Below are 12,791 nucleotides of genomic sequence, written 5' to 3' on the forward strand. Positions count from 1 at the left end.
ATAATCAGCACACTGGAAAAATCTGATCTTGGTTTAGGTTTGTTTTAAATCAAAACCACTTTGCAACAGTGGATTCCAATGAATGTTAGGTGCTCAGTGCCAACTGTCTTGCTCTAAGAGGCTGCCTGGCTGTTTGTTTAGTAAAGCAAAATAGCATCTAACTACACACTAGACAAGGAGGAAGCTGCTTAGCATACACTAACATGTAAATCAAGAGCTCAAATTTAGTGTTAATAGCTTCCCTGCTTCTGATATAAACCTTCCTTACTACACAGTCCCCATTAAACTTCTTCACACATGTAATTAAAGCAAGGGACTAACTTAGCTTTATTCACCAAAGTAGTCACAGAATATTTTTGATAGTTAAAAGTTAAAACTTCCAGTAATACTTCATCTTTTTAAAATTTAATATAACTGTTCTTTTAATTGCTTTAATTGTAATATCTTCATTCTTACAAGAACTGGTAAAAAATGTTTGAGGTATCTGAAAGTTATTTTTGTAATTCTGAAAACTACTTACTATTTAAGGCTGTCTAGTTCTTTGCAAACTGCAGCCATATTACAAGATAAAAGCAGGATGAATTCACAGTTTAGTTTTATTGTTTGATAGTACAGTAACTTCAGCTGTACCTTTAATGAGATAAATGGTAGTGGCTGAAATATAGTACTCAGTCACACTTTAGAACAGTGGTGCAGAAGCTATAAAATATAAATTATACTAGGTAATAAGCTACTCTAAATGCATCACATTGTTGAAGCTTTTATGATCTGTAGCTAGCAATTTTAGTACTCCAACGTGAAACTACAAATCCTTACTCTACTAGAGACAGGAAGAGTAAAAATCACAAGGATTATCTGAAACTAGATTAAGCCTTTCCCTAAAGGCCTTCCCTAAAGCCATGGTTAATGCATTTCACCAATTAAACGTGTAAGTTAGTATTACAGTCAGCCATCTGATGGAAAAGGACTTAATAAGTGAACTAAAACTGTTAAAAACTAAAAGACAGTCTCAAAATTTTCAAGAAGATTACAAGAGGAGGAAATTGAAACTACACCACTTTTCTGGAGTGAAGTGCTGGACTACTTGCACTTCACTCCAGAAAATCAGGACAAATCCCTATTCAACAGCAGTGCCTGAAAGAAAGGAAGACACCAACAGAGGTATTAAGTAAGTAGAACAGTCTCCAGCTTTTTTTATGGAGGTGAAAATGAAACCTCTTTTGCTTAGAGGGAAATATTTTTGTCTTGCCATATAACAACTTCCAAAAGAATACTTACATTTTTTTCTACAACCTGTAATTTTCTCATTTACCATTTGTCAGGGCCCAAAGATCTTTTACTGCACATAGAATGCTTGCACATGTTTAATGATCATTTTACCAAACAAATGTCACAGTTTGAATTTAAAAAATCAATTAATGTTGCTGATATTACTAATTTAACACCATTAATATACTGTGAACAGCTACAGAACCTACAGGATCTCGTACCTTATCTAAAGTCCACCGGTTGCAAGTCTGCTCTTCAGCAGACAGCACCAAGAAGATAAGCCATGCAAATATCACAGGCAAAGTAATTTAATAGAATTTTTAATGATTGCTTTGATCTTACAGTTAGACTATCAAACAAAGGTGACTAAGACAGATCATTAGATAGAGATTTATATGTACTAGTTAGAATTCATTTATCTACTCTTAGAGATGGCTCCACTTTCATCAGTGTTCTAGGATCTGGAATAGTTGGAAGACACAACTGGACCACAGACACCATCATATCATGATACTGCTAGATATCCAACAAGAGATGAAGATTTACCCAGTGAATTAGAAGGCAGAAAACACACTGCAGTGTTGTCTTTGACAGCAAACATACTGTCTCACACTTCCATATGCACAACTAAGTTACGTTTTATACAGTAATTTGTCTCTGCACACATTACCTATGAAAAAAGGCTTTCCAAGAGCAGAAACATAAAATTTTTCTCTAAACCAGTCAAGTCTTCCACAATGACTACTTCTCCCTCTGATAAAGAATGGATGACATAAAGGAGTCCAGTTATTTAGGAAGTCCTTCAAATGGTGCTGTACTGTACTACACGGGAAAATAAAAAAATTAAGTACTAGTCTTCTTATCATGTGCCTACCCAGTATCTGTTGTTGGAGAAGTATTGAAAATTTTGTTCTTAGAATTTTGGTACCTTAACTTTCCTTAGAAGTAAGCTGCAATTTCCCAGACAGCATATTTCAGTCATATTTAAATCACAGAAGTAAAATGTATGAGTTTGAGATACTTATATTAAAATTATAAAAACAGAGCAAAACGCCACCATAAAACACACTCTGGACCTTTTTGACTTGTGTTCTTTCTACCCACTGGGGTAACATGCAGGTAATTGCAAAAAAAGATGCACAAAGAAATTCACATTGTTAACACTTCAACCACAAAGACAGAATCCAGAAGAAAAATAATAAATCTATATGCAGAGCTAAGAAACTCTATATAACAGGTCAATTGATCAGGACTTACAGATACCAAAAACCCATAAGGTATTTTCCTTATTCAGTCTCCAGACTGAAAAGAACAGCAGCTACTGACACAACTCAGCATCTTTTAGATGCACAATCTTCCTTTCCCAAATACTACTCAAAATCACAAGTTCTTATATAAAGTGATGTCACCCTGATTCTTAAGACTTCCTAAAGCCTTCTAAGTTAACATTCCTTTAGATAACTTTCCCACACAATTTCTGTAAACAACATATTGTTTACATTCTTTCATGGGGGTGGAGAACAATTGATGTACTAGTAGTTTATCCAATGTCTTTGAAGAGGTGGCCCATTCACTCTCCAATCCAATGTCACCCTTGGGAAGGTATAAAAGACAGAGTCAGATAATCAACTTTCTTCTTTACCTTGCAAGTAGCAGGTGGCTCGTGTCATGCTTTCACGTGTCCTACAGCAACAAAGTGATATAATCTATTAAGTTGGAGAGTCATAGTCAATGACTCAATTTTGGAGATTATCAGAACTGTCAGATCATAGTAGAGCTACACTCTTTACTGGGTTTCCTACCTCAGGGATCAGTAATTTCAGTGTTTCACAATGACTGCTGCCTAAAATCTACAAATAAGAAAGGCAATTCAATTGCTTTCCTTTCAGGAACTTAAAATAAGGTGCTGCCCATTTCTAAATGAAATAAGTCTTCCAGAAGCAATGAAATTTCATCTAATATTTGTCATTTCTTGATACGTAAGACCATTCACGTCTTATGTATCGATATTTACAGTTGCTTATCCATCACCACAAAGTTGCAACCTTCATTTCAGAATACTACATACAGGTTAGCAACAACTAATAGCCTGATAGATTAACTTTATTTTGACACTCTCCCCCAACAATCCATTAAATATGGCAAATCAGTACTAGTAAATACTCATCAGAACTTTTATTTCAGTTCCACAAACCGCTTAAAGTCAGTGACCTTAGAGCTGCTATTCTGATTTTACTGCAAAAGGTGAACTAATGCCAGAAAACACGCACAGAAATACAAAATATCAAAGAGAAACTAGAATAACATTTTTATAGAATTCAGAAATATTACACATCCTTTTTCTTCCTACAGAGGTCAGCCGCTAATTAGCTGAAATCCTCCTTTATTGAACTTGTACTATAATTTCAAAAATTCTTCCCACACACCATTTAAGGGAAGGGTGAGGACGGGTGGCAGAAACAGTGGAGAAGCAATTAACCAGCAAGAAACTACATGGAGAAATTCAGACAATTTCCAAAAGTTAAACAAAAATCCAAGTGTATAAGAAATTCATATAAATAGGAAGTGGGGGGCAACGGGAAAACAAAAAATAACAAAAAAAACCCATAACAACAAAACAAAATACTAAAAAAACACACACACACAAAAAAAAAAAGAAGACAAAGTAAGTCCCACTCATTAAGCTTGTCAGGTTTCAAATTAAATCATGGTTTGTACTAGAATAAACCCAAGATATTCTAAAGAACATGAGCATACTGGAACATCCATTTTATACATAAGCCTATATGTCATTATTATGTCTACTCCAGCCTGAGAAACTGAGCCAGCACACTGATAAAAAATTAGAACATGTTCTGTCAAGAATACTGCAAGAGACAACTGAAAAGGCAGGTTTTACCTACTCTTCATGAAAATTGACAAAGGCATGGGGTATTCTACCCAGAAGTATGTTCTCACTGAAAACTTTAACCAAGATTCTTTGATGGGTTTGCAGAAGTTCTTGATCTTACTGTCACTCAATTCTAAATTTCACAGTAAGACAACATCTTCAGATGGCTGAACGAAGTATGTTAAGAGGAAAAAAATGAAAAAAATATTGGTTTCAGTGAGGAGTTACAACTATTTAAAAAATATTTTAATCACTGTATAGCATTTTATGCTATCTATAAGTAAGTATACATAGTATCTATAAGTTAGATATCTGACATTGAAATTAATTCTTTCTAAAAACAATCTTGAAGGGAAGGTAAAATATAAATTTGCACCAAGTTGTAGAGTTTCTTGAGATTAGATATTAAATCTATCATCTCAAAAATACGTATTTCTATTACACAGCAAAAGTGTTTGCTTTATTCTATCACCTTCTCGCTCACAACACAGAAGGCTCTGAATCATTTATATATCAGTTTTAAATCAGTTATATTTGCAAATTTGATATCACCAAGACTGTTTGAATTACTGTTTGTAGATAAGCAACCATAACTCTTCCAACCCGAGATCCTTAAAACAGAAATGCTCAAGAGGAAGCCACAGCAGTGAAATACACAAACTTTCTTAAAAACAAAACATAGCCAGAGCAAAACATCATCCATTACAAATTAACATTTTGTTTCATGAAATGCTACTTAGGTAAAAAACAACTACAGACATTTTCCTATCCATTTAGAAGAAATGACAGAGAAGCTGGTATTGAAAGGGGAAACGAATGAGTTTATGCAATACGGACAAACACTTTCAGCTAGAAATTATCCTAAATGAGACTCTTAGCAAGGAATCTATTGAAGGAAAAAAAAAAGAAAACAAATACAAAAAAGCCCATCAAATAATATATAGCCAAAACACAAGTACAATTAAAAGTGTCTTTTTTTTTCAAATATCTAAGTCCAGGGGGGAAAAAATGCATTAAAGGATTTGAGACTAACACTCTATATTCTGAATGAGACTAAAACAAACACCTACAAACCCCTCCAAATTCAAATGACAAAACGTCCACACTAGGGAAACTCTTTGATACCAGAAACCTGGCCTTCAATTCCATGATTTGTGTTGAAGAGCGTGCAGAGTTCACCTAACTCCCTAACAGAGATTAAAAATAAAGCTGTCTTTAACTTCTCTCATGTTCCATTTCGCTACCCCTCTTCACCCCCCAAAAAAACAAGAGGAGCAGCTAAGGTTAACTGAGAAGTTAGCAAGAACAGTTTAGCTTTTGAACAGCACATTTTAACTTTTCAGTTTCACTGCTGTAGAACATTTTATGAAATGCAAGGATTAGTTAAAGTCTGTAAAAATGATTGACTCTGACTACTCTAATAATACTTTAAATCTAAAAAAATTGCTCATAGGTATCACTTTTACTTTCATATAATGAGAAATTCAAAAGAAACACTAAACATTAGCAGGGATAAGCTACAGAATATCTTCATGCAAACTCATTGAAGTTATGCTTGGAGAGGAGAGAGAGAGAAGGAAAGAGAATTGCCACATATATAGCTAGCACAAAAACAAACACTCCAGCTGCATCCTTTGGAGAACTCAACCACATTATACTCTAGTGCATAAGTTCTAAAAGCATGGCCTGCCATGCCTTATACACTACATGCACTGAGAATAAAAGCTATTGCACTGCAGATTAATTTTGGAATGCAGCTGCCACTTAATCAATTTAAGGGCTTTTCACAACAACTCCCTGTGTAAGAAGACATTCGTTATCAATAGGAAAAAAAAACACAATTTATTGCCACGGTAAGAGTTTTCGAAAAAATATAGTATTTTTACCATTTATTTCTTACTAAATTTAACATTAGTCACAGAAAAGCATAATCAGTTATGCATCCATTCACATGTCTGAAAGTCGGAGAAAACAAAGGAGATGACAGAGATGCTTCACCTCTGTTTTAATAGCCATACATGATTTTAAAACAAACCAACAACAACAATTAAAAAAATAAGAAAAAAACCACCAAAAACACAGCTAATTAGAGCCCCCACTTCCATTGGTCTGCAAGTCCTACATCCAGATTTACGCCTAGTCCCTTCCTTGCAGGGGTGTTGAACAGCCCAGCACAGGACTAGAAATCAGAAGTTTTCAGCACAGGACATTATTTGCCACTGTCTCACAGAGTGACCTTGGGCAAGTCACTTCTCCTGCATCTCAGCTCCCCACCTGACAGTCCGTCCCCAGATCCCCACTGAGCGCCGAGGACCGAAACCCGGTAATTACTCACTGTAAGTAACTCTACATCGATGAAGCTGGAATAAAGGGAAAGGGGGAGTGGGGATTTCCCCTCACCTACAGGTGATAGAAATCCCCCCGGGAAGGATTGTGTCTCCCACTCCGGGGAGAATCCCCCCAGCCTTTCCCCGCGTCCCCAGCGTACCGGTTGGACCAGAGGAGGCGGCAGCTCCGGCTCCCGGCCCGAGCGCGGGCGGCAGCCGCGCCCTCCGGGCCTGGCGCCCGCCGCGGAGCAGCCCCGGGGAGCCTGGCCGGCTGCGCGTGGATGCGGCACCCAGCGCTCCGCAGCGGAGGCGGTCCCGGCACCCCGGCGGGAGGCGAGCGAGCTGGGCTGTGGGCGCCGCGCCCGCGCCGCCCGCCCGTCCCCGCGCCGCTGGCCAGTGCGGCCGCGCCGGGCGCCGGCTCGAACCATCTGCTGCGGGGCGCCTCCCCCAGCCCCTTGCCGGGGGCTCCCGCCCAAGCGCAGCCGAGGAGGGGGAAGCCTGCAGAGAGCCCGCGGCCCCTACAAGGAGCCCTTCGTCCTGTGCATCTCGGGGGCTGGAGCCGAGCTCCGCCTCCTTCCCCCCGCAAGAATCGCCCGGTCCCAGCGCTGCCGCTTCTCCCTGAGCGCTCGGCTCCCTCCCAGCGCGCGGCGCCCGCCCGGACAGCCGCCTCAGGAGCATTCCTCAGGAGGAACGGGGAGGCCAGGGAGCAAGAGCTGCATGTGGGACTGATCCTCCCCAGGTGTGCAGGCGATAAGTCTCGACCTGATAAAATTTTTGCGCTTCCCACCTAAATAACAGGAATTGTCCATGTAGAACGTTGCACGGAGTAATGTGTCTCATCCTGCTTCAGTGGGAGAAACAGGGCTAAAATCTGTCTGTGTTTAGACTTAGACGTCTCTTGTGAGCAAGCTCTCCCAAAAGAGCCAAGTCTCTTTCACTATTGAACAGGTTTGAGTTTTAGCCATTCACGTTCCCAGTCGGAGGGTTTTCCCGCAGACAAGAGGACAGTCTATGTGCACAGTCCTTTATTTTAGGTCTCCACCCCAGACAACAGTAGCTGAGATACAGCGCAGGTGTAAAATTTCACGAAAGCAGAGCGATAGTTCCTGTTTTACTTCTCTTTTTGTATTAATAATTTCCTTGTTACAGATCTTTCTGATTATGCTTTTTAACCAGGTGCCTGCATTTCCTGTTGATTCTGCAGAGAAAATCCCGGGACTAAGACACTATTCCAACAGGTTCTAGAGTAATATTTTTAGGAACTCGTGTCAATAAAAAGATGCAAATGCATCTCAACTTTTAATAGCTTAAAGTTAAGAAAATAATCTTGGGATTCATGATGTGTAAAGGAAGAAAGGTGCATTTCTTTAATGGGCGAACACAAGTTCTAATTTGTTTGGTTTTTTTCATTTTTTGAAATTGTCAGATTCTTATATCTCACCAGAACAGTGTCAAATTATTGATTTTATACTGGAGTATGGACTGGACACAATTTGCAGGACTTGAGGATTTGACGTATAGACAATTTTATGATGGGCTGAATGTCAAAGGGTCAAAATGAGATGGATAATCTTGCAATTAAATTAATCATAGGCTCTTTTATTCTAAAAAAATATTTCTGGAACCAACCAGTTGTATTTTATACTAATGCTGTTATGACATGGGTTGTAAGTGGTTCAATATGTTACTCCAAACAGACATTTTCAAAGATGGGATCTATTTCTTGCCCACTAAAAAAGTTATGTCTTTGCATTAAAGGGGGTCAACATAGCTGAGCTTTATCTTATTATTACAAAAAAAGCTCTAAAAAGTACACAAAATTAAGTGATTGCAATCTTTCTTGTGAGACTCCAAATGGATGAAATTTTGTTCTCAATGTGCATGTGTAATGCCTCTAAATCTGAAAGGACAATTTGTCATTATAAGATATTTTTAAGGAACAATTTCTATATAGTTATAATTACCAGAATGATAAATTGGCTAGTGAATCTTCCATTAATCTTACAAAGCTGTTCTCAAGCCTAAGTTATTCCCATATATATTCTAATCAAGACTGGTCGTAATAAGTTTGTGAGCTATTATATATAGCATTAATACAAGGTTTTGTCTTACGACTTCAAAAAAGTTATTATTGATTTTATTAGTATACAGAAATTCCTTCTAACAGCTTAAACAAATTGACATAGGTATCAAATACATGCATGAAAAATTGCTCTTCTCTCGAGTGAAGAGCATGCTGTCATCATATATGAAAGACAAAGGATGGTTATAAATAAAGCTACATATAGGCACACATCTGACCTCTGAAACAGTGAAAATACAAATAACTTGTTCAATTGTACAAGAAATCTTGGCAAAGTCTAAAAGCATAGACAGGTAGGTCTGTCCCAGTCCACTGCTATAATAAACAATGCTAGTAAATATAAAACCTTATGTCTTAAGTCTCAAAATAATATTTTTCCATTAAGTGGTTTAATTTACAAAATGACTGGAGCAAAGGCAGTTGCTTGCATTTTTAAAATACATTTTCTTTCTGCTTGCTAATTACCCTTTTACTACTTTTTGTAGAGATTAGCAATATGACAAATTCTGCATGCATACACCATGTATGTGTGTCATGGATGTCAATAGGCCAAGATCAATTTAGGATTTTTCTTTTGTATTTTTACTTGGAATGTGACCTTGGCCAGTTTGCTGAACTTGCCTGTGAATCGTTCTTTCATCTGTGAGATCTGAGACAGTTGAACTTGAAGAAGGACACTTTATTAATTACAGTATTTAATTAATTTATTTATAAAAAAATAACTAGTAAATAATGTCTTTGAATATAGGCATTCAGTCATTGTGCATCATAACATGTGGCAATATATGCTGCAGCCCAGAAAGCCAGCTGTATGCTGGGCTGCACCAAAAGCTAAGTAACCAGCAGGTCAAGGGCTGTGATTCTCCTCCTCCACTGCTCTTATGAGATTCCACATGGAGTACTGCATCCAGCTCTGAGGCTCCCAACACAAGGAGGGTGTGGACCTGCTGAAGCCCCTCTGGAGACAGACTGGGAGAACTGGGGGTGTTCAACCTGGAGAAGGGAAGGCTCCAGGGAGATTTTAGTGACCCTTCCACTGCTTAAAGGACTCCAAGAGAGCTGGAGAGTGACTTTGGACAAGAGGCTGGAGCAACAGGACAAGGGGTAATTGCTTTCCACTGACAGAGGGCAGGCTTAGGTCCATATTAGGAAGAAACTCTTCCCTCTGAGGGAGGTGAGGCACTGGCATAGGTTACCCAGAGAAGCTGTGGATATCCCATCCCTGAAGTGTTCAAGGCCTGGCCAGATGAAGATTTTAAGCAACCTGGAAGATGTCCTTGCTCATGCCAGAGGGGTTGGAACTAAATGATCTGTAAAGTCCCTTCAAACACAAAACATTCTATTATTCTAGGATTACAGCATTTTCTCCTGTTTCGTTCTAAGCAGCAAATATTTGGCAGTCTATAGAATGTAAAATAAGGTTCAGGACCTAGGCAGTGTTTTTTGTCAAATCTAGTAAACATCTTAAAATCATCAAAGATCATTTGTGAAAGTAATTTAGAGAATAAGCCTTTTTTTCATTGGTTAGGCAGTGTATCAGCATTGCATGCAGAGGTAAAGCTGCAAGCAATTATAGCTCAGGAGACCAAAGATAGAGAATTAACAGGTTTCCACAGAATTCATTATGAAAAACACTGTATCCCTGAAAAACTTGGTTTTTCTTCATTTAACATTATTGTGGTGCCTAGTTATGGGAGTTCAATGACATGAGGATCTGGTACTGCCAAGAAAACTATTCCAAAACTATTTTGGTGTGTTTTCCATGTTCAGTAGGTGCCCATTAACACAATAAGCTCAAGAAACACCATCTCTTGCCATTCCCACACTATGGTTTTGCCCTAAGAATGTTGGTTTTATGGTTGTGTGCATGTTGCATATTATTACGCTGTAATTTTCTTTCCCCATCTTTTCTTTATGCAAAGCTGAGCGAAATGTGATCTATTAGGGTGATGCTTTAAGCCGAGATAAAAATATTGATATACACTATCTGTTACAATCTTTTCCTAATGTCTTGGGAGATCCATTAACCTTAAACCAATCCAACAAATCTGATTGTTCTTGGTAACTTCCCTTTTCCAAATAAACATATATAAATTTACATTAATAGGATCAGTAATTGAATACTAGTGTGAAAGTAAAAGCAAACCCTAAGATCCAAATAATGCAAACCTGGGGCATGGATTTAGTTCCAGATCTTGAAGCAGACTGTTCTCTGAAGTGAACCAGCTAAAACCATACAAGGGGAACTCAGATGTGAGTGCAAAAACAAAGTTGGACTTTTAACCCACGTCCACCTTTTCCTTTTTTTCTGTATGTTAAGTTCCCAGTGGAAAAACAAAACAAAACACACCGGGACTGAAGAAACTAGTCAGAAACATACATTGGAGCCTTAGTCATAAAGAAGTTGCTTTGTTAAAAAGACAAAACAGATCTGTGGGAATGTTGCCACTTTATATATAGTGTCAAAAGCTAGGATTATTTTGGCTTTTTTTGGTTATGTGCCAGCGATGACTGAGGAACTGTTATGAAAATGAATGTGCTATTTCAAATGTGACAAGACCTAGCCTAGATTTAGACAGTGTAGTGTGTTTACCTAAACAAACAAATTCATCTTGGAAGCTGCAGAACTGAAATCAGTTGAAATGTCATTCAGCTGCTGACACTAGTGGGCAAGCAAAAACGTGGAGGGACAGTGGTAACCACTGAAAATGCCAGCAGATGGTAAGTGAAATGTTAAGTTCCTACCCCATAGGGCCATGTCTTCTGTTGTCAAACAACTGTATCTGTAAGAGGAAGGGGAAAAACAGAAAAGCAACAATAGCAACAAGAGGTACTAGAAGTACTTAAGGAAATAGCTGTCTGAACTTCAGCAGGTAAAATAGTTGTCTATTAGTCTGTGTAAACATAGCTACCAAAACTGGCAGCTGAGGTTTTGCATGGTCTTTGATAACTGTGGTAACTGGTAACTGCAATCTCATGTTTCCTATCCCCTTCCTCAGAACACTTTAGGGGAAATGGATTGTAACTCCAGTGCTAACAGGGAAGTGTTCAGCAATAAAAATCTGTAGCTTTTAGAGCACTTTTCTGTTTGAAAGGGCTTTGCAAGCGCTGAATAGTTAATCAGTTCTGGGGAAGCACACAATCCATCCTCTAAAGAGTTGGGCTTTGTCATGGGTCCTAAAGATTGAACAGTGCTGTGAATTGGGTGAGCGAGGACTTGCAGAGAGACAGTACTGGACTGATAGCTGCTGGAAGTAAGCTCTTTGGGTAGCTACAAAGAACATGCTTAACAGTAGCTGTAAATCCTTGCCTTTTATGAGGTGTGAAATGATACACAGAGGTTAAAGAAAGCCTCATTATCGCCTTCCACAAGTTAGATTTCTCCTTTGGTATGTTACATATAAAGGCAGTAGCTGTGCTGACAGAAGGATCAGAGTCCTCAAGTTCCTTCTGCTACCCACTCATGCTCAGTAATTACTTTTCTGATTTTCTATGTCTTTAAAAGCATCACTTGCTGTATTGGGTTCTACATTTAACCTAAACCAGATTTAATTTTAGATATAAGCACTCTATAAGATGGAGTCTGCCTTTTCCGTCCAGTTCATCAAGATGAATCCACCTGTCTAGATGCATTCACTTACACAAAGTGCCTTCACTTTAGGTAAAAATGGAACTCCTTGGCTTTGTACCTTCTACAGCTTCTGTCTTAGAACAGTGATCCTGCTGTTTTCAGCTGGTAGTCTAAGTGAATGAATTATATGTATCCAAGAGTTACCCTTTTGAGAGCCCATTTCCAACACCAGTTGTTGGTAACTAAACAAAATTTCTTAATTTGAAGTGTATAGTATATTAACGTACTTTAAGAGTATATAGTTAAAATGGAACACTGCCAGTGAGGCTGTCTGAGCAATTGCACGTATCACGTGTCAGTTTTGATACAGTACTGAACCTGGCAGATTGTCATAGAATGTACTTTTTCAGGATTTGAGTAGAAGACAGTACCTGAGACATTTTAGTAAGACTAGCAGAATTTTTTTTCCTATCTCCAGTATGTTGAGGAAAAGCATCTTGAGGAGGAATACCTTAAGTCTTTTCAGTGGGGAAAAAAAGACACGGGAAAAAATACTTCACATAGTTTGGAATTCTCTGCCAAGTTACTTACTGTAGAAGCTTCTGCAGGGACACTTTGTAAGCAAAGATTCCTTGGACTCTAGCAGGGGAC

At 38.4% G+C, this 12,791-nt stretch overlaps 1 protein-coding gene across 1 annotated transcript in view; it reads right to left on the reverse strand.

The window, feature by feature from the left end:
- The window catches only part of SULF2 (sulfatase 2), an 88,156-nt gene extending 81,419 nt beyond the window's left edge, over nt 1-6,737 (reverse strand). The window contains exon 1 of the mRNA XM_021539237.2: nt 6,648-6,737. The gene's annotated coding sequence lies outside the window, so the exon portion shown is untranslated. The remainder of the gene's footprint in view (nt 1-6,647) is intronic.
- Nucleotides 6,738-12,791: the final 6,054 nt, after the last annotated feature.

This window comes from Lonchura striata, chromosome 17 (assembly GCF_046129695.1).
Source record: "Lonchura striata isolate bLonStr1 chromosome 17, bLonStr1.mat, whole genome shotgun sequence".
NCBI classification, from domain to species: Eukaryota; Metazoa; Chordata; class Aves; order Passeriformes; family Estrildidae; genus Lonchura; species Lonchura striata.